At 45.0% G+C, this 22,586-nt stretch overlaps 1 protein-coding gene and 1 long non-coding RNA gene across 2 annotated transcripts in view; one reads left to right on the plus strand and one right to left on the minus strand.

The window, feature by feature from the left end:
- The window catches only part of KATNAL1 (katanin catalytic subunit A1 like 1), a 37,763-nt gene extending 36,367 nt beyond the window's left edge, over positions 1 to 1,396 (minus strand). Inside the window, exon 1 of the mRNA XM_030234393.2 lies at positions 1,310 to 1,396. The gene's annotated coding sequence lies outside the window, so the exon portion shown is untranslated. The remainder of the gene's footprint in view (positions 1 to 1,309) is intronic.
- LOC127059729 (uncharacterized) lies at positions 1,236 to 19,083 on the plus strand. Its single transcript, XR_007777832.1, has 2 exons — positions 1,236 to 1,324; positions 18,610 to 19,083. It is a non-coding gene; the product is annotated as an uncharacterized LOC127059729 (long non-coding RNA).
- The last annotated feature ends 3,503 nt before the right edge of the window (positions 19,084 to 22,586 follow it).

A 22,586-nucleotide genomic window follows, 5' to 3' on the forward strand; every position in this document is an offset into this window, starting at 1 on the left:
GGGAGTACTAATGCACTGATGCTTTTAAGATACAGATTTTGAGGAAGAAAAAATGACCCCCCCCCTTATATACCGATCATAAACACATGTACTTTAAGCATGATATATAGAAAAACTGTAATTTTGTTCCCCCTCATGACTGTTAGAGAACACAAGATGAAGAGTAACACTAGAACTGTCAGGAGAGGAAATGGAGAGAGAAATGAGACAAATGCTGACATCATGACAGAATTTTTTGGGGAAAAAATAGAAATCTAGCAGAATAATTTTTAAAAAGTAACACTGTGTCCAAACCACCCAGCACAACAAGCTCAACAGAGCCTAAGGGTGGTAGGAGATGTGAAATTGGAAACCTTAAACTCAAACTGGTTGGGGAAACTTTCCAGAGCTCCCTCTGGAAAGTTTCCTTCTGAAAGAAGACCATTGCCATTTCCTTCTGAAAGAAGACCATTGCCTTCTTCATTTCCATTGCCAACCTCCAGGCTGCTCTGCCTTCTCCACAGCTCTCCATCCATCTGCTCCACCACTCCTCCTCCAGCACATTTCTCTCCATCCATCCATCCATCCATCCATCCATCCATCCATCCATCCATCCATCCATCCATCCATCCATCCATCCATCCATCCATCCATCCATCCATCCATCCATCCATCCATCCATCCATCCATCCATCCATCCATCCATCCATCCATGCTCCCATGTGCCCCTTTCCTTGTATTCTTTCTCTCCCTGACATCCAGACGCCCCCACCCCATCCTCCCCTCACCGTAGGCACCCACCCGTGTTTGTCCCGCACCCACCCCCCATTCACTGCCCTGCCCCACGCCTCCCCTCTGCAGCCGCACCGCCCCTGCGCCCACCCTCCCCGCCGGCCCAGCCGCACCGCCCCTCCCTCCAGCCCCTCCCGCCCCGGCAGCGGCACAGGGGCTTCTCTCCCTCGCTGTTCCGCGGGCAGAGCCGCCTCAGCGCCCCCGTTGAGAGGGAGTCTCCCGTCCCCACAGGGCTCCCCCCCGCAGCACCCATCTCTTCCCCCCCCCCCCCCATCCGCCGAGAGCGCGGGGGGCTGTAGTTCCCTCCCGCCGCCTCTCCCAGCAGCCCCCAGCGCCCGGCGAGGGGGCGCGGACTACACTTCCCGGCAGGCTCCGCGGGAAATGGGGGGGCGCCCCCGCCCTCCTCCAGCCTCTACCGCTGGTTCCCCCCCCCATCCCCGCCGCCTCTCTCGGCGTGGCGGGGTCCGAGCCGCCGCCGCCGCCCGCCGCGGGCAGCAGCGCCGTGAGGGGCTGCCCCGTTCCCGGGCCCTGCCGTTACCTGGGAGAGCCGGGGGTGCGTGTCCGCGGGCGGGAGCGGCGCGGGGAGGGGGCGCAGCGCTGCGGCTCTGTCAGAGCGGGGCCGGGGGGGGGGGGGGGGACAGGCGCGGGGGGGCGGGCGGGGAAGGGGGTGCGCGCGCGCGGCGACGGGCGGTTGCCATGGCGGCGGCGGCGGGCGCGGGGAGGGGACGGCACCGCCGCTCCGGCCTCCGGAGCGCCTCCGCCTTGTCCTGGCGGCGGGGGAAAGGGATTTTCCTGAAAGAAAGGAAAACCCCGCGGCACCGCCGGCGATGGCTGCGGGCGCCGCCGCCCAGCCCGCGCTTAGCAGCCCTGGACAGGGCTCCGCGCTGAGCATCCCAGGCGGAGGCGGGCGGAGAGCGTAGGGTCGCTGCGGGAGCTGCAGCGGCGCGGGGCCCGGCCGGGCAGGAGGGAGGGAGTGCTGGAGCCGAACGCCCGGGCTGGCTTCTGAGCTCGCCGTGCTCTGCGCTGTGCTGCGCCAGGGCTCGGGGCGGGGAGGCTGAAAACACCATCACAGGGTGCGTCAGGCTGGAAGGGACCGCCGTGGGGCATCTGAGCCAGACTCCCTGCTCCAGCAGGGCCGTGCCACAGCACATGGCGCAGGATTGCCTCCAGACCCTTCTTGAATAGCTCCAGCGAGGGAGGCTCCACAACCTCTCTGGGCAATCTGTTCCATTGCACGGTCATTGCACAGTAAAGAAGTCCTTCCTCATGTTCAGCTGGAACTTCCTGTGCATCAGTTTCTGCCCTTGCGTCGTGTCCTTGCGGCTGGAACCAGCGGGAAGAGCTCTGAATACGCATCAGAGCTCATTCACACTCTGCATGCAAACCTCATGTGCCTCCACCTCGTCTGTGGGAGTGCCTAGGAAATGCAGAGCATACGTTTGTCCGTGGGCACGCAGAAGGGCACTGGACCATCTTTGCTATAGCAGTGTAATACACTTTTTTAGTACTGTAAAGGAACAGATTTAGGGATTTGCCCCGTTCCTGGACCAAAGTGGTATTTGGTGATCAGAGGCAGTCTCACAAGGTGGCAACGCCCAGGTTGTGTCCTCTCCTGAGGGTGAATGTTACCTAGCGTTTCTGAAACGTGCAGCTCACTGATAAAATGAGCAGCCTGGTGCCCTGCAAGGGGAGCCATGCAGTTATAAACCTTTCTAAGGATGTAATTTCACAGTTAATGCAAGACAGCCTGTGTCTGTATTGCCACCGAAAGGGGCAGTCCTGCATTTCTCTCTGATCAAGGATATGCCTTCCTGTTTGTTATTTACACCGCAGTAACACTGATGATGCCATCTGGCAAGGCAAGCCTGGGATCTGATCTGGTGGAGAGCCAGTTTTGCTCCTCCAAAAAATTAACCGAGTTCAGCTGGAACTGAAAGTTCCCGAATTAGCTGAGTCTGTGGAGCTGCTGCAGGCACAAGGAAGGCAGAGGAGATGTGGAGGCAGGAGCAGCCCATTGAATCTGCAGCCCAGTGGATCTGAGCTGTGTTTCTGTGTGCAGCTGCACCACTGCAGTGAGCCCTTACTGCAGAAACTGCCTTGTGACAGCTCTGAGAGTGTCCTAGTGAAGATGATCTTGTGATCATACCTGATAGTGGTACACGATTTCTCCAGAAAATTTCTGTTGTTGCTACTTTAAGGCAGCAGCATGAGGTTGTATCTCACAATAAAGTTCTCAGAAATGCTAACTGACACAAGTGAAAGAGCAGGGATTGAAACTAAAAGCTCAGTATGCCTCTTAAACAATACAGCATGCATGAATGTGTCACTCATATATCTTCAGATCTTGCTTCCCTCAAAATCATGTGGAGATTCTTATGTCTTTGTGAGAATTTTGGAACCAGGGCCAAAATCGTGATGAATTCATAACAGCTGCAACTCTGACTTCCCCCTGTTCCAGATTTCTTCAAGCTTGCCTGCCCATGACATCAATTCCTGCTGGTTTTTCACATACACAAAAGCGTAGATGCTGTGCAGACCTTACAGAGTTCAGCCTTTCTAGGGGAGAGCAGATGATAAGCAGCCTCATCCCAGCACTTCCATAACATCCCTTCCCATGAAACTATGTACCTCTTACCACATTAGGCAACACATGAAGTGCTTTGCCTGAGGACTGTGCTCCCCAGCTAGGAAATTGTGACCCACAGAAGGTTGGTTATTTGAGTGCAATCTCTATTTGTCTGGTTGGGACAAATTTTCCCCCATCCCTTTTTCTAGTAACCATTGAGCGGGGCTGCTTCCTAATGACAGAGGGTCCCCAGGCTACAGCTAACCTGTCTTTTGAAAAGCACTTTTTCAACACCAGAACAATACCAGTGTCAACCTGTTTTGACCACTCTGAGGGAAACTTTGGTAAGCATGGGTCTCCACAGTTTGCCAATATATGCTGTAGCTGTGTCAGCAGAAAGAACTGTGTCTTCAGGTTCCTGGCCATGCACACTAGGTATGTAGGGTAATTCATGTTGGAGGGGACCTCAGAAGGTCATCTAGTCCAGCCAGACAATCAGAAGTTCATAAACCTGTTAGTAAGCCATAAGAATGATAACTCTTAAGTGTGAAATTTCTTAGTGTTTCCTATTGCTGGGTCAAATCTGAGCAAATCTGGCTGGACTTCTGCAAACGATACTGCTTCCCTGACCTCCTTACTGAAAGTTCCTGCCTTCACAGCAGTCCCTGCATTGAAAAACACTGATGTTTCTAAGTCATTTTACTGCAAAATATGATGTTAAAATCATCTTATGAGCAGTTTAGGCTAATTTGCAGGACCTTGTGTTGAAGCAGCTGGGACTACTGTGTGTCTCATTCCACTGACTCTGCTGTGAGGCAGTAATTTCAGGCAAAGAGGAGGTAGGAAATTGCTGGGAGGGGAGGTGACAGCTTAAGGCACTGAAGCTTGTTCTACTCTGAGCATATTCTCATGGCTTACAACTTCTTTATTTTTTGATGGAGGCTATAAACCTAGCAGTTCTGGATAAGAGGCTATAAACCTAGCAGTTCTGGATAAGACATGATGATGGTGGGTGTCAGCGAGTGTGGTTAGGCAGGATCCAGCTGTGTTGGTGGAGGAGAGCATTACTCACAGCCAGACCCCAGAGACTTATCATGGCCCTTTCCAGCAATCTGCAAATCTGCCAGCAGAGCTGATTGTGTGCCCGCTCACTCTGATTTATTCTAGTCAGTTCAATCAGAAGCTGATAGAAATTAATGTAACTCTTTTGCCATGAGCATTAGATTTGGTTCAGAAGTGTCTCTTCAGCTAGAGTAATTGCAGACACTGTCAGAGAAGTTTAAAGCTGTGCACTCTTAGGGTCTCTGACAGATTAACAAAACTGGTTTCTGAATTGATTTGGTTATCATTACATAAATTCCACTGACTAGAGGGCTGGTACAGGTTTTTAGCACAAAGTAGCAGAGAGCTTCATTTGTAACCTCCTCCCACCCACAAAGTTCTGCAAGGAGAAGGTTGAAATCATGAGAGAAGTCTATGAATTATGAACTGCTCTCTGCTTCTGTCTTCCCTTCCCCTTGCAATTTAACTAGACTCCAGGAATTATTGTGCCTTCATAATAAGCTTTAATGCTCAGATGCAAACATAACTCTTTACCAAAGGTCTTACAGGCTGTATGGAGAAATGCTGTTATAATGAAAAGGGGAAAACAATAGGGAAGCAGTAGGGAGAAGAAGGGGCATGTTACATATTCATGGACATTACCTTTCCAAGGGAAGTTATGCACAAGTCAGTAAAGGCATCAGTAGACTGTTAATTTTCATACACACATAGTAATTGTTCTTCTGCATAGATATTTTTACAGAATTATCTTTACCATATGACACATCCACCAATTTTTCTTATAGGAAAGAACTTCAGAGTCTGAACCCTGAGAAAGATTTAGTCAATTTTGAGATGTGCCTTCCCACAAGGCACATCTCAAAGTTAATAGAGAGCAGTGTAAGAGAAAGCATTTGATTTTCAAACAGGATTGATTGCAATTAAGTCAGAAGGTGAGAGATGGACTAGACAAGGATGTTTTTATTTTCTGGTCAATGTAGACTTTTGCCTCTGAGTTAAGACTTTGGGGATACAATTCCTGCTTCAACCAAGGTGGATTGTGCCCTGAATGTGCTTATTTTTTTTCCAGTGCTTATAGCAGACTCATCTGATCAACATAAATGTGTTTGAACTGTAGATGTTTAAAGGTAGGTGACAGGAGTCCCACCCAATGTGTTGAGTTGTTAGAACCCTAGAGAGGGAAAGCTGTCATGGCAGTTTTAAGTTGGTTGATTAAAATGATGAAGAACAGGCCAATGTTACTTTAATGGAAATCACAGGTGGAAGAGAAGACAGATCTTTGAGATGAGTTGAAACAAGCCCACAGTATACTGGGAAAAAACCCCACCTGTTCTGCTTTGAGTCTGTGGACAGAAATTAGAAAAATGAACTAGGATATTGTGTTTCTTTTATGAGTATACTTAATATGTTGGAGTATTACTTTTTGGAGAGGAATAAGAAAGGAGTTTATAGCAGTTAAAAACAGAGAGGAAAGTTGTACAGAAGCCTCAGAGAAAGTAGAGTCATGCCCAAGGAGCTGGATGTCAGCAACTGTTAAATGAAAACCTGGGCCGGGAAAGAAAGTTTATTCACACCATTTCGACTTTGTGGCAGACCACTAGATAGCATCAAGTGGCAAAATTCCCTTAATCTGTCTGCTGGGGTTGACAGCTGAGAGATCTCTCGTGATGTACTTTTGTTTGGTGGTTCAACTCTTTCATGGTAAAGTGTGAACTTTGAGCTGTTTCTTGAAGACGTGACATTCTGGAATTGCGCTGTCTGTCCCACTGCAATAAGTTTGAGCCTCACTTCTCAGTTTCTGCCACATTTACAGAAGGATGGAGGTCTAACTGAGTTCCTTTCAGTTTTGTAGTAAGTAGCACAGTAGAAAAGGTACACTCCAGCTGGTGCTTCTGCTGAGCACACGGCAGACGTAGACTCAGCTCTTCTAGATTTCTTTTAGCAGCAAGCTGCCCAGTGTGCACATGTAAAATGACTCTCAGCTCCCCACTTAACGATACCCACAGCACCTTCTTCTGTGCACAAGTTGCAATACCATGTATGAACCATTGGCAAGTTTGTTGAAGGGATGAGGGCTTAGTGGAAATGGATACACCACAGGATTGTAGGCTTTGATAGTTTGAACCAGTTACATCAATTGAGCCCATTGACTCAGGCACAGCCATTTTAAGTCATGCTGGTATATATTATTCTCATTCCCCCGTAGATGTTTTTCTGACTTAGCAGTGGCAGTTTTAAATCAGGGTCCTGTTGGGCAGCTTTTTGCACACACTGTGTAGATGCCCAAACCACTAGAATAAACAAATCACAGTCTAATACATATTAATGGCTTGCCCAGCATGTTTGATTTCTTAGGCATGTTAGTTGCAGTTCCACATTGAGAGACACTAGAAAATGAATTGGTCTTAACAATCCACTCCTGTAAACATATTCATCCAGGAGAGAAGATAGCTACATTTAAAGAGCATTCCTTCCACAACTGTCTCAAGTAGTCCTTTGAATAGTGCTGTGATCAATAACAATGAGCATGTTTACACTGGAGAAAGACTGAAAATTGGTGTTCTGGTGTGTGCCTTAGTATCAAGATTTTGCAGGGCAGGAAGTAAGCCTTGCATCTGCACTGAAAGAACAACTTCACGACTTCTACCATTTATTGATAAATTCTGAAACCCACATCACTGAATATGTGAAAAGTTCTGAGTAGATAAGAGCAATGTAGACAAGATGTAATTACAGAGCTCCTAATTGAATTTTTTTTTAAATGTTTGAGGAGAGCAATAAAGTTAAATATACACTGGTGATCATTGTGAAGAATCTCTTTTCCCTTTCTGGTCCCCTAAAATGATTACTACTGGGAATTTGCTGTGGTTTCCATGTGAACAACTTAATCTGGTTCGTATTTTGAGAGTAAAATTTGGAATCTTTTTTTAACTTCAGAATTTAGACCCATCACTGAACAATGTGCATTCTGTTAACGTTGTTCATTTATCTAATAAACGAGAAACATGGTTGTGTCAGTAGAGGATCGGTGGCACAAAGAACAGCATCTCATAAAAGAACAGACATTGGCATCGCAGCTTCAGTGAAACGTTTTAAACTATTATAACATCCCATTCACATTCTCAGGGGGAATATTCACTGCCTACGTTTAAACATCTAACTCACATGCCTAAATTAGGAGGCTTGTCTCCCTAGATGCCTTGCATAGTTGAAGGAGTGAGAGAGGCTCCTCCAGAGAGCAGTTCAGACTGTTAGTTAGGCTTCTGCTCTGAATTATCTAGAGGAGCCTCTTCAACTTTGAATGCCTTTCTGTGCTATTCTTTGCATCTTTTCCTTGGTAACTAAACTGACTTACCTGGTTTCCACCCCTCAGCACTTGTTCTTGCCTTCTACTTTACATACCAGTCTGTCTCTTGGGCTAGTACAAGGGATTGATGTGGTGGTACTGCCAGCTATGTGGGTGAAATCATCTGAATTGAACCCTGCCAAAGAAGGTGTATTTTTAACCTGGTTAAAAGTGCTGCTGATGTTCTTAATTGCATGACCTTGTAAACAGGTCTGAGGAAGGGATGCTCTTTAGCAAGGGACAGAAATGCACTGTTGACCTCTTTGCCAAGTGTGTCATCAAAAAAAAGATATGTTTAACTTTAGGATGTAAATTAAGGAGACTAAGTCTTGTATGTAAGCATTGTTCTGTTCAAGCATATTATTTTTATACCATTACAGTTTCAAAAATATCATGGAAGTTTATTATGGTTTGCAGCACTGTAAGGAAAATATAATCTAGCCATGTATCTCTGTTATCCCTGTAAAAAGTGGCCATAATTTAAACAGAAGTATTTATAATATTTACAATGTACCATGAAAAGGTGTGCCAAACTTAATAAAGAAGTCTGGAAGCTTGGTGTTGCCACTAGCACAGAGCAGCTGCAGTCAAGTTGGAGTAGCTTAAGTTCCCCACCCATCAGCCAAGGGCTGCTAATGTTTCATCAGACATGCTGGATGCAGTGTACCTACCTTTAATGGTTTACAGCGCAGGCATCTTCTTGTAAACTAGTTGTCTAAATTTCTTTTCAAAATCAGTGGAAAATCTGGCCTTTTAAATGATGCTTTCTATGACCCGTAAGAGATGCTGAGATATGCAATACCTACATTTGGGCAGCTGGATCCCACCTCCAGGCTGAGCAGCTGCTCCTTGTACATGGAGCACTGCTGACTACAACAAGCGAGGTTCAACTGCCCTGTGTGCTGATCTCTAAAACCACCCAGGCTCAGCTGCTAGTATGTCACTAAAGCTTCATTTTCTGATTGTTAAAACTCATTCTAGTTCAGACAGATTCGATGCGACTGGTGTCCACCACCAGGACACTTTTGCAGTCTCTGGCAGTGAAGGTATTTCAGGGTTGTTACAGAGGTAACCATCCTGTTATAAAACAGTATTCTTTTAAAACAAGCATGTATTAGGAATGTGAGCCACAAACCCAATGAGGTGAGAGAATTATTAGTAGTTTTTAATAGTTTTGCATTGCATCTTTTGCTGCTTTTTAAATTCCAGGTAGGAATCTTAATAACCTGTGAAGAGATTGTTTAATTATATTTATCTGTGACCTTCTATAGCTTCACCTATGTAATTGCTTCTTTTAGCTAAAGTACTCACCTTTTTCTGATCCTTTTTCCATGCAAGTAAGAATAAAAACATTCCTAAAGATTTAAATAAGGAATAAGCTAAAATCCACAAGGAAGCACAGCTGAAGCTGAACCTCAATATGCTAAGCTGGAGTTAAACCTGTATATGCTGTTGTCTTCCTGTATGCGTTTCCTCATTCAAATAATTTTTCATGTCACCTTAAAAGAAAAAAAAAGGAGGAGAAGTGTTGCATTTAATTTTCATGCTTGATATATTTATAAATGTAGTGAAGTCACAAAATGAGCCTGTTGTGGCTTAACCCCAGTAGGCAGCTCTGCCCCACATGGCTGCTTGTTCATTCCCTGGCCAGTGGGATGGGAGAATCAGAAGGGTAAAAGTGAGAAAACCCATGGGCTGAGATAAAGACAGTTTAATAGGTAATGCACAAGCCCCACAAGCAAGCAAAGAAAATTAAGGAATTCATTCACAACTTCCCGGAGCCAGACAGGTGTTCGGCCATCTCCCAGGAAAGCCAGGCTCCATCACGCTTAATGATTACTTGGGGCGATCAACATCATCACTCTGAGCATCTCCCCTTCTTCCTTCTTCCTCCAGCTTTATATGCTGAGCATGACACCATGTGGTCTGGGATATCCCGTTGTTCAGCTGGGATCAGCTGTCCCTGCTGTGTCCCCTCCCAGCTCCATGTGCACCCCCAGCCCACTGGCTGGTGGCGCGGGGTGAGAGGCAGAAAAGGCCCTGACCCTGTGTAAGCCCTGCTCAGCAGCAGTAACCAAAACATCCCCATGTTATTACAGCACAAATCCAAAACACAGCCCCACATGAGCTACTGTGGAGAAAATTAACTTAAGCCCAGCCAAAATCAATACAAGAGCCTTAAGTCTTCACATCCTTATACAGTGTAGAAATACATGTATGATGAGGGTACTTGTGCATTAGAAGACAGAAGATAGAGGTTTCCATAATTACAGGTTACAAAAGAACAAAGGTTATCAAAAGAAGTTGTTCCAAGTGTACAGGAGAATAACATTCTATGGATTTCTCAGGATGGGGAAGGTAATAATTTTTATAATTTTTATTATTTTTATTCCAGGTTCCTGTTTTGCTCAGATACCAAAAAACCCCTCTCCTATTGAGACAGTCCTTGGGATCTTTCTATCTGATGAAAGCAGTCTCCAGTGCCACTGTTGAGTGCAGTGCTGGCTAATATGGGCAGACAGCCTATGCCATTATTTGCAAGTGTCTGCAAAGTCTGTATCCACACAAGAGAAAGAGCAGTTTTTCATTCCAAGGCTCAGTGGCACATGCGGATCCACAGCAAGGATGCTTAGGGCTACTCCAGGCTCCTCTATCTACGCCACACAGCCCTGTACCCTGGATCTCATATAGATGTACCCTGTGGTGTCCATCTCTGCCCAGTGCAGAACCTGCAGGAATAGCATTGGAGGACAGCATGGGTCTGGGAGAGCCAAATACAATGTTCTTGGCCTTATTGCCATTTGGGGGGATCTCGAGAGTGAATGCAGGGGATGTACCTGAAGAGGTCCCCAAGGAGAAAGCTGCAATGCAGCAGAGGGGACAGTTGGGTGCTCAGACTTCCTCCCTGCCAGTGTGGGACACAGTGGTGACATTGCCTAAGTACCCAGTTTTAGTCCAATGGTGGGATGAGTTCTATATAAACACACACATTCCCATAGATTAGCTGAGCATCTGTGTTATTGTATGCAGATTTTGGAAACACAAAGGGTTAACACCATATATCTGAGGCACCTTATTCTTTCCTGCATACTGCTGAAATAAAACCACTTACATTCCTAGTTAGTAGCTTACCTGCAGCTCGGCAGAGCTTAGGCTGGGTCTTAGATGTAAACATAACATTTTCTTTCCTGAGATAGCCTACACTTCAGTGATATTTTTAGTAGAAATGCAGTGCAAAAGTAAAATAGATTATATTAATCGTTGTCTAGAAGCTTTCTATCCACTGCATAGGAAGTCCTTATTACATTTTTCATCAGGCCATATGGCATCTAAATATAATGTGCTAAATTACTAATGCAGGACAATAAATAACATTATGATTATGTGTTATGGGTGCCACCTCATACGTGCACAACAAGTAATTATAGTTGGGATGAGTAATGGAGATTTGAGTGTTATATTTAGGAATATATGAGAAAGGACACAATTTGTCATTAAGGATGGTAATTGTCTCATCTCACTTTGCAGATTCAATAAGTAGGTGTCCATACTAAGCCAGTCATCTGTGACTGCATCTGTGATCAGTGGAGAGGAACATGGACTTCAAAAGATAAATGGTCCTTCCTCTCTTGGACAAATATTTTCAGAGGACTGCATCTCAAAATCTCACACAAACAGAAAATCTTCAACATCTTTCTAGGGAAAAAAATAGCATCCGGAAAGACCTGGTCACACATTGTAACCTTTCTCAGATCAATCTCCAGGTCTTCTCTGCTTCAGTGAACGATCATCCATAGTGAAACTTTTGATGGTGTTTATTTAAGCCTCTTTTTTAATGTACCAGTGATGAAAGTTTCTCCATTTCTCTAGGCACTCTATACCAATGTTTAATTTTCCTTAATCCTAGACTGTTGTTTAGTGCTTTAATGTAAATATCCTTTACTGCAATTTATCCATATTGCTTCTTGTTCTAATAAACATAAATAAGTTTATTTCATCCTTTTTCACATATTTAAAGATTCCCCTGCCCCCAGTTTTCTCTCTACTTGACATTGTTTTTGTCTTGACACTGAACTAAAGTACAAGTAAAGTGATATTAGTAGGATTTATGTAGAGTTAAGCCTTCCCTCCCCTACCCCTTCACACCCCCAGTAACCTCAGTGTTGCACAGACTCTACGACAGCACTGATCTATCTTGCTGCACCCATGGTTGTGATCCCCTAATGCTGTTGGTCTCTCAGCCCTGGCTAATTTCAAGTGAGCACTCCCAGCTCCTTCCTGGTAAATTGAGGACAGGAGAGGGTTAAGTGCTTGGTTGTTTAACACTTTTTATGGACACTAGCTGCTTCACAGCTTTCCAAGGCATGATGTCCACACTCAAAAGTGGTGGTTTGGGGGCTTGTTAGCTAGTGTTTACAAGCATAATGTGGTTTTTGACTCATATCTGCCTTTTTAATTTTCATGTACGATTTTCACTGGCTTTCCATGCTTTCTAATTTCTTTACAGTGATACCTTCATAATTTCCACAAATCCAGCCATTTTGTTTGAGTGTACTGAAATATGCTTAAGGATTTTGTGAGTTACGCTTCACAGAACTATACATTATACCACAAAATTGTTCTTACCATGCTAATTTAAAACATATTTTTCTTTAGATTAGTTCATAAAAAGAGAGGAAGGAAGATATTTAGCTCCAGACAGCACTTGCAATAGAAATCAGTTATTTCTGTACAGCATCTTTCCTTTGAAATATCACTAAATGATTTCCAGAGAGAGGAAGAATGTAATTTAATGATCCCTTGCACAGCTCAAACACCTTTCATCAGAGCATCTAAAAGCGTTTCAGACAAGCCTCAAAGCTTGTCTGTTTTTCCCAAACTATTTCAGTTGGCCTAATAAAAGATACTGTCTTCCTACACACATTGTATTGTTTAGCACTCAAAGCATTATCATACTTGTTTTACCGATAAGTAAAAGGGGCACAAAGAATCCACATAGTTTTATTTGAGACAGTGAATCTAAGGTGAACTCTGTGGGGTCTGGTTTTCACTGAGTCTCCAGGATGTGCAGAATACTTGTTCTCAGATTACAGGCAGACATGTAGAGCAGAGTCTTCATTCCTCTTACATCAGTGGCAGAGTTCCCACTGATCTGAATAAGGCTGAAATCGCATCCCAGCTTTTCTAGCTGCTGCCTGCCAAAGTCAGCTTCAGACCTGTGCATCCTTCCCATCTTCTGCGTCACTGTTAGTAATGGAGGTTCTGTCACACCATGCCTGCCACATCATGCCTGGCATTTCCCCCCCCAGATAAGTGAACAAGACAAGTCTAAATAAGGAATGAGAGACCCCAGCAACAGGAGGGGGTGAGTGTGTGGTGTGTGGTTAACAATCTCCCTGCAGTCACTGCAAATCCCTGCATCTGCCTGCACGCTCCCTGTGCTGACAAAAGGAACCCTATGAAGAGCCCTTTGGACAGGCTTGCCCTTAGCTGGATGTGTGCTGTCCTGGCTCGTGAGTGTCCCAGGTTGCAAATGTGCTGCTGATGCCATCACAAAAACCATGTCAGGCCTCTGTTACATGTCTGACCTTTTTAATTAAAGGACAGTCTAACCATTTTGAGAAAAATCTAGCAATCTCTTTCAGCTTCATTTTCCCTTAATTAAGATTGTGGATTTGGGCATACAGCACCAAATGTATCCAAAGAAACTGTTGTCTTAAGGAATTAAGACTCTCAAAACAATGATTATTAAGTCTTTTTATATACTGTCTGTGGAGCATGCACTTTCATCAGAAGCCATATTGTACAACAGAAATACAAACACTTTAAAATACAGATTACAAAAAGGAGCACAAAGAGAGAAAATGCCGTATACAGATGTCTTCTGCTGTTGAGGACAGATGAATATGGTCATGATGAGAAACAGAATATGTGTTCATTCTCACTCCCCGTACCGTGCATTTGTTCCTTGCTACAGGGGTCTTCTCAAGCTTGATGGGGGTGCAGCCTGGGTGGCTGGTCTTAGTATATTCTTGTTTATTTTTAAGCAAAATGATCGCTAAATCCTCTTGCTGTGGTGCTAGACTGAGAACAGAAAGCCCTTGCCCATCTGGCATTTGTTATCTTCAGCTGGCTTTCCTCTTTCATAGGTATTTCAGGTCATGGATAAGCTAGAGGAAAAAAGAAAGTTTTTCATACCACCAGTTTCAATTTGAAGGTAAAAAACACAAAAACAGACAAGGTCTGAGAGTAACTTCTAGGCTCACAGAAACATTTTCATGTCTTTTTGGCAAAATTAAATGCTGGTGTTTCTATACACATCTTGTATTACAAGCCACTTGCAAATCTTTATATCTGATCATTCTCTCATTGTGTTGGGAAACAATATGTGGGAGTTTCTTTCCATACTAGATCTTTGTGGGTAACTTGCTAGTAAACTAATTTTACATGACTCAGATTTAAATAATAAAAAGGCTTAACTCCAGTCTGAGAAGAGTTTATTGTCCACAACTGTAGCCTAGAGACAAACTCCAGCACCTTTGGGACTCGGCTGAGGCAGCAATTAGGCAGCATTTTATTGTGATGCAGTGAGTGCGCAAAAGATGAAGCTGGACTACTCTCAAGAGCTTAGAAACAAAATTGGCTTCCTGGAGAGAGAACATAAGAAATCTGGCAACCTAAAAATATTTAAAGAGCTTAGGGCTCCCAGGGGAGAATTTCAAGCTATTGAAGTGGAAAAGACTGAGCATTTGCTAAGATTGAAAAAAAAAAAAAAAAAGGGGAGGGGGGGTTTTACATGAAAAATGACAAAGTGGGGATTTTTTTACTGTAGCATTTTTCAAAGGGGAAAATATAATAAACCTGAAATCAATCAGTAACACAGACTTCAATGCAGCGTTCCAAATCAAACAGCCCTGGCTTGAAAACAGGAGTCAAACGAGATTTTTTTTTTCATTTGAGAATTATAAAGGATTGAGGCCAAGAAACCATTAAATGAGGTGAAAGGTCTAGGGTAGAGGGCATCTTGAGCAAGTCTAATGAAGTCACGGTTGCTTCAGCAGCCATGTTCCCGAAGGGTTTTGCTGTGTCTGTCACTATGTCTCTGTTCCTCTGAATCTGGCTCCCTGGCCTCTGGGGTTATGTGCCAGAGCGTGCTGCACCAGGCACCCTACAAAGCCCCTTTCTGTAGCTCCAGAACATGCAGCATCCCTGTGTCAGAATGGAGCCGTGCAAAATGGGATTTATCTCGCCCGTCGTTTGGTGTGTGTCATGCAGGCGTTCACCTGGGAGCTGGCTATGCCTGACTCAATCTATTATCAGCGGGGAGCAGCAGGAGCTCACGAGGCACAACTGAGTTCAGCTGAGTGTAAATTTCTATCTTATGCCAAAAGTGTCTATTTTTCTCACTTTAAATGGCATCCTAAGGTGACTGAGTACCAAATGGACACCTACCGCCTAAACATCTACATTTGTTCAATGAACTCTACCCACACAACTGGCATCACCCCCGTGCAGACTGTGTGTTAGAGGTTTCTCTGCTGTTTTCTTCATGCAACATGTATCTAGGACTAAGATGAATTAGCTGGAACAGTTTCATTCATGTCCCATCAGGAACTAGAAGGTGCAGAGCATTTACCTTGTTTCAGACTCTTTCTTGCCACCATTCCTCTGCATTATGCTGACAGCCCTGACTCATATCACCCCTCCAGCCAGATTTGGGGGCTGAGGCATGGCTATCAGTAAGGGGAGAGGGATAGAGGTCACCATAGAATGGAAATTAAGAAGGCTGGTGGAGGGAAGGAAGCGATGCAGTGTGAGGAAAGGCCAGGATACTTCATATGAAGAGTCACAGCAGCCCAATCTGTCTCCTGGGCATTTGCAGGGCAGTGCAGTTCACAGTCCTGAGCTCTGTGTGTGTAAGGCAGCTGAGGAAGAGATTACTTAAGTTCTCTACCTGGGTCCTGGGCTGCACTGCAGGTAGAGGGAGCATGCTGTTGTTTTGTCTCTGACAGAAATGAACCCTGCCACACACATGCTACCTGCATCTGGTATTACCACCCTGCCTCAGCCATACAGCTCATCTCATGATTTCATGTATCAGACGCAAACCCATCAAATGACAAAAGAAACCCTGAGAGATGTCTGAGGGATTTTTGCCCCAAGGGCAGAGCCAGGCGACTGATTGAAAAGGAAAGTCTTGCTCTGCTCTTCTGTACCTGCATAAACCACCTGCACAAACTTTTGACATCTCTGTTGACTGACAAAGCTGTGTGTAGGCATAACAAGTCAATGAGTTTTAAACAGTCTCCCGAGGATTACCCATTCAGTGCTGAAGGTAATTTCTTCTCATAGTCCCAAGGCATCCCTTTCATGTATTTAATGTCATAGGCTTCCCATACTGTTGTTCTCTTGCTAGTTTGGAAGTTTTATTATCTCTGGCTGCAATTTGCAGTGCAGACAGTGTTTGCTGCTGTTATCACAAATCATCAGTCTAAGGGCCTGGTACAAGTGTGATACCCAGTATCAGGGGGCTTTGTTGAGCCCTACTCACAGGCTATATATATTGTAAAGCCATCTTGCTCACCCTGCAATTGATTATTGGGAAATTGCCCAGAATTCGTCTCTTTTGTTTGTCAGAAATTAAGGTTACAATAAGCAGCAGGGAAAAGGACAGCATTATCTTCTCTGAAATGCACCAGCATAGCAGCCAATTTCTGGACACGCCATTCATAAACCAGGAAGCAAAGTGCTGGCTGGTGTGCAAATGTACAGCAAGCACAGCGTTCCCTGGAGAGGCTGAGCTGTAATGTGCAGAGACAATGTGGGCAGCTCTGGATGAGCAGAGGACATGTGGATCTCAGAGTGCTGTAGACAGCTGTGGCTCTGCTATGGCATGGTGTATGGCCAGACATATACTTAAGGCATTTCCTGCCTCACCACGGACTGCTCAGAGCACGATACACACTTTCTATGTATCCAGAAGACCTAGGATAAATGCAGTCACATCTGCAGAAGAGGGGGAATTGGACTCTATATCCAGGACCCCATGTTCAGGACCTGTATGGAAGTGCTCTGTGGTCACTGCCATATCAGTGATAAGAATCGGTGCACACTGCATGGTACCACATCATGCTGAAGAAGAGACAGTGCTGAGGATCTGTGCAAATGCACCCATCCCAGGCCTGAGCTGCTTTGTGCTGGAGATCCTGTCACTTTGCTGAAGTGGTGCAGAGGAAAAGGAGCATGATGGCGGTTGGGTTCAACTAAACAAGGGAAGGAACAGCCTGGGCTGTGAAGGGAGGTGGGTATACCCTAAATGAGTTTGTTGCTGACAAGACAATCTGCATCCCCAGAGTCAGGGCCTTATGGTAGGAATCCAGAGCCATGTGCCTTTCTGCAGTACACCCTTTATTGCTGGATGAGCATCCACAGACAAAGCATATATTGCAGCAAGGTTTGCAAGAAAGTAGGTATAATCCATTGTCATATTGCTAGGTGGCAAGAAAATAAATGCTTTTATGCCTACCAAGATGTGACTAGCTTTGTCAGTTATGTAATCCACTTGTTCATGCTGTTGTCAGGATCAAAAGACCAACAGCTTCTTGGTCTCCAGAAACCCTAAAGATCTGGGCTACATTGCATTAACATGATGCATACTATAGAAGACTTAGAACATCCTCAATAAACTCTTCTTGTGGCCATATATTTGCTTTTCTCAGGTTAGCTCAAACCTGCAGTGTGCAGTGATTAAAAAACAAGCAGACTCTTACAAGTCTTTCAATTTTGAAGTTACATATTTAATAAACAATTCACCCAAATCATACCTAGTTTTATACTAGAGATGTGACAGGGGATCAGATGTATGAAGTGTCAGATCAAGGTTAGTTTAAGACACACTTCAGAAACCTAAGAAACACCAGTAGCACTTTGTACCCTTGTTGAGATCTCACCAAGCTGCACCATCTCAAAGTGTTCTACAAACAAGCAGTTGTGCCTCTGCTGTAAGATATCAGTATTACTCCCATTACAGATAGGAAAAGTTAAAACAAAAGAGACATGGATTTGTCTCTTGTCAGTGGCAGAGCTGGGATCAGATTCACTTGGTCTGATTTTTTACTCTAAGCACCAGCGTTGTTTCGCAGGTGTTATCTCAGCCAACCCATCACTGATGAACAATGGGGCAGGAAGCAGAGTAAAGACAAATAAGGCCAGTGTTCATCTTGAATTAGATCAATACTAATGGAACCTGAGTAGCTGCTTGGAAATTACTACGGGTTGACAACTCGATAATATGAGGAAGAGAAAGATCTGTGCATTTTGGTGCGGAAAGAGGTCCTTGGGGAAAAACTCTTACAAACAAAAACCAGACTTACAGGTGGATTTTGGTATCTGTTTATCCACTCTTTGTGGTATAGCTGAGTTTGACAAATGTCATTACTTTCCTTGGTTTACAGTTAATTTTTTTTGTACCTGGAAATCCCCACTAATCACACTGAACTGTTGCCCACTAGATGCTCTGAACACACAGTTCATGGCCCTGTGACCTTCCTGAGCATTGAAGATGCATTGAACCTGGGCAAGAACATGGCAGAGGCAAAGGGACTTGCCTCAAGGTACAGAATTGAGATGGCACTGGATGAAACACAGCCATCGGTAGACATTGACTCACTATGAGAATTATAGGTTCCAGGGTATGTAATAGAGAGGGAAGAAACCAAGGGAGAGCCCTTCTCAGGCAGATGAAGTGCTTGGAGTGCTGTTCTGGTGAGGAATGCTTTTTTAGCTTCTGTCATGTGCATGAGCCAGTTCCCTTGGAGCATCCCTCTCTGCCGTTGTTCTCATCCTCTACTATCCCCACTCCTAGGTAGATGCCGATGCTGTCTGGACATGCCTTGTGGAAATGAGCTTCTCTATGGGATGGAGGACCACATGCTGCCTTTGGAGAAAAGCAAGGCCAGGATTACTGCTCCCAGAAGAACTGAAATAGCTATTTACCCACAGCAAGAAAATGTTATTTTTGGGGCAAAAGGGAGCTGTAATGTTTTCCTGTTACAGTAGTTGGCAGCATTTCTCTATAGCCCAAACAGTTCTTTCTTTACTCTTTGCTGTAAGTTTACTAGAGGGAGAGACATATATGAGCAATTCTGTAACTCAAACACAATATACTGACAGTAAGACAGGTTTAAACCCTGGGAGACTATCAGGATGGAGTGAAGGAAGAGTGGGACCCTGAACCAAGTGCCTGAGCTGAGAGGATACTGGTGGCTACAGAAATGTTGCATGTACAGTGATTTTCAAAGCACAGACTATTTGGAATAAAGTAAGGACATCTCTTGCAGGTTTTCTTTCCTGGGTTCATCCAGATGTTTCAACTTACTAGATTGGAGTGGTGGCATGGGGAAATGTGAACCAAATGAGTTAGCTAAGACAACTGCACTTTGAGGCTGAGGTAGCTGAATGAGCTGATCTAAAACAGGAGGAGAATTTAGTGGAAATGCAGAAGAAAGCCGGGTAGTGACTTGCCTCTCCTACAGAACAGATTATAAGCCATCCAATGACCCTGGTTTTCCTCTCCCATTAACATCTTAAACCTCTTTTGCTTCAGGGGAAGGTTAATGGAGAGGCTGCAGTGGCTTAATGCTGGCAGAACTTGTCTTACTCTGTAGCCTCATCTTACAGGGGCCACACAAACCTGACAGACAAGGGAAGAATGAGTTCTCTCTTCAGGGAATGCTGAGGGGCCTCTAGTTCAGCTGGTTGCCAGTGTTTGTCCCTGTTTTGCCTAGTCAGTGTGAGCACTAGGTCCTTTTCTGCACAGTTCCCCACACAGCTGTAGCACTGGCCCTTCACCAGACACTCTCCCCCAGGCCAGGCACCTACCAAATACACTCTCCCATCAGCAACATGCCATAATCAACTTGATTTTGGACATAATTTTGTTCTTTGGGGAGAGTGTTGACCATGATGTGGCTGATTCAGCCAGGGTATAAGCTGCTGTTGTAGCTATAGCCATGGTGCAGCAGGTGTTAAATGTAGTGCATGGGCTGCACTGAACACATTTGCAGCTTGGATGCATAGCTGGATGGTAAAACTGTAAACACCTCAGGCCTAAATACCACAGGAAAACCCCACACTTGCACATATATCAGATGTGTTTTCCTCATGGCACCATTCTTTAACAGATGGTTTTTAAACCCCTTTTCTCTGTGTTCAAAGGAGCAGAGGAATGTTTGCATCCATCCCATGGTAAGGCAGTGGCCTGCCCTTCCCTCCTCCCACGGGCATTTGGGGTGGTTTGTGGGCACTGCAGAAGCTGTGTGGTTTGGTGCACAGCCCTCTGACTCCTGGGGGCTCAGCCCCACAGTGGCAGAAAGGCCAGACTTGCACTTTCCAGCTCGGCATCCCTGGCCATCTCCTTGTGCCAGCTCCAGTGTCCACCCAAGCAGTCGGCCAATTCAGCAAACTGAGCCAACTGAAAATGAACCCTACCAAAAGAGAAAAAAACCAGGAGGGGAGGATTGCACTGAGACCAATCAGCCCCTGGCACCACAGACCCTACAGCCAAAGGAGCACAAGAGTCAGCAGAGGGGGAGAGCAGCCTTCTGGCTGGAGCCCAGCTGTAGGTCAGCTTAGGCCAGTTGTGAAACCTCACAGCCCCTGCGTTGCCGAGAGAGAGGGCGTGCTCACCAAGAAACCTCTCTGTGGAGAGCTGCTCTGTCAGTGTTTGTGTTAGGGAGCCTGGAACGTCCCTAATGGATTCAGCCACTTCCGTGATTCATGGCTGAGGCCTTGAAGATTTAATGGCTATTTTCCCAAGGAAGAAAAGAGCAGATTCTCACTGCACGTGCCCTGTGAGTGCCCTTCGAGGGTGATTTTGTGTCATCCCACTAGAGGAAATGCCTCAGGGCAGAGCTGGGTCTTGTTCTTTTGCAAAGTGGGAGGTATAAATAGTTAATAGAAGAACAAAAGAGGACAGCTATGCCAGGGTATACACCAGGGAGAGTAAGAGCACAAATTAACCTTATGGCTTGTCTTTTGAAGAACCACACAAAGTTTTGGATGTTTTTACAGTAGTGTAGCAGCAGTGATGGTGTGAGGCTACAAGCATGACAGAATTTATAGAAAGAGATTAGGTCTACCAGCTGACCATGTTGTAGTAAGCAGACATAAGCTCTTCTCCAGGCCTGTTTTAGATTTGAAGAACTTCTGTCTCTGAAAGCATGTTTTGCCTAGGAAATAGGTTGGTCTAACAAACATCTTTTCCACCGGTCTTGCCCCACTGCTGATTTAAGGGCACTCTTCTGGCAAAAGTTTCAGCTGGAAATTCAATTCTCAGTCTTGAAACATTAACTCATAGATCTACATTGTTAAAGGCACATCAGAGGCAGGAGTGCGGTGCACCCAGTTACACACTGAATTAATTCTTCTCCCTTCCCTCCCCCCTGCCAGGCACCACCACACGCCATCTAGTGAAGTAACAAAGAACACTGCCAGACATACGGTGCATATGTAGGCTACATTTATCGTATTAAACCATGAAACGATGCCTACTGCAGAGAGCAGGCTCTTTTTTTCAAACTCCAGTTCTTTGTTTTAAGGTAGCTACCCTAAGGAAGGAGCCTTTCCCAGCCTTTGCTGTTACATAAGCTGGGGCACTTATCATCACTACTGTGATGGGATAGATATGAGCAGAAGACAAAATTGACACAAAAATTGCTTAATACATACTCAGTAAGATTAAAGATGCCTGTAAGGTATCTGTTGCCTAAAATACTTCCTGGCTTAAAGGTAGATGCTGTTTCAAAACCAACTTCACCGCCGTGTAACTGCAGCCCAGAGTGAACTGCGCTCCTTGGCCCTTGAAAGCCACATTCCTCCCGCTGGCGTGGCTGCAGCCTGCGCTGCGGAGCTGCGGAATCCCTGTGTCCTTCCTGCTTCGGGCTGTCGTGCTGTAGCAGCAGCCAGAGCTACAGGAAGTAATGCCGAGCACACACCCTCCCTTTGTGCTTTAGGAACCTTCCAAAGGCAGCAAACACTTGTCCTTTGTCAGCGAATAAAGCACAGAGCGTAAGGCACAGAAGATTTATAGGTGTACTGTCCCGGCACTGCGTGCTTAGATTTACCCTCACTCAGATCCCATTTACTTTAATAGGGATGTTGCCGCTAAAACCCGGCACGATGTTTAAAATATTTACCCCATAGAGAGCAGATAATCTGGGAAGTAACAAGGTGTCATTTCCTACCAAATGTGCTCTCTGACTATAACCACATGTTAATGGTACTATTTAGGGGCATGCTAGAGCAAAGAGCCAATTCACCACTTACCAGCACAGTTAAGCTGTGCTGCCATGTGAACTAGGAGGGTTCTGTTTGCTGTCATGCTGATATTTGTCAGATAGGAAAAAGAAAAAAAATTATAATACCAAAGCTGGAACATCAGGCTTCCTTCTGTGTGGCGGCTTGCTTTCATTATTTTTCTTTTAATCCTCAGGACAAAATAATTTTTTTCTTGCAGTCCAACTCTGAAGTTTATTAGATTTCTACAAGTGCTTCAGTGGTGCTCCTCACATGTGACCACCACAGATGACACGGTGGTCCTAGAGATCACGTTAAGCATGGCAGAAGGATGCTCCACATCAGGAATTCTGCCTCCCTTTTCAAGAACGTCAAAATGCTACCTAGCCTTTCATTTTGCCAGGATTTTGCCCATTCTGGTGTTGACATCAGCAGATTTTACTCAGTCATTTGCAACATGAAGCAAAGACAGCAGCTGAGTTCTCCCATTATTTCACCTACCCCTTGCTCAGTTCTGAATGAAGGCACATCAGCACAGCACAGCTT

The sequence above is a fragment of the Serinus canaria genome, chromosome 1, assembly GCF_022539315.1.
Source record: "Serinus canaria isolate serCan28SL12 chromosome 1, serCan2020, whole genome shotgun sequence".
Classification (NCBI taxonomy): Eukaryota; Metazoa; Chordata; class Aves; order Passeriformes; family Fringillidae; genus Serinus; species Serinus canaria.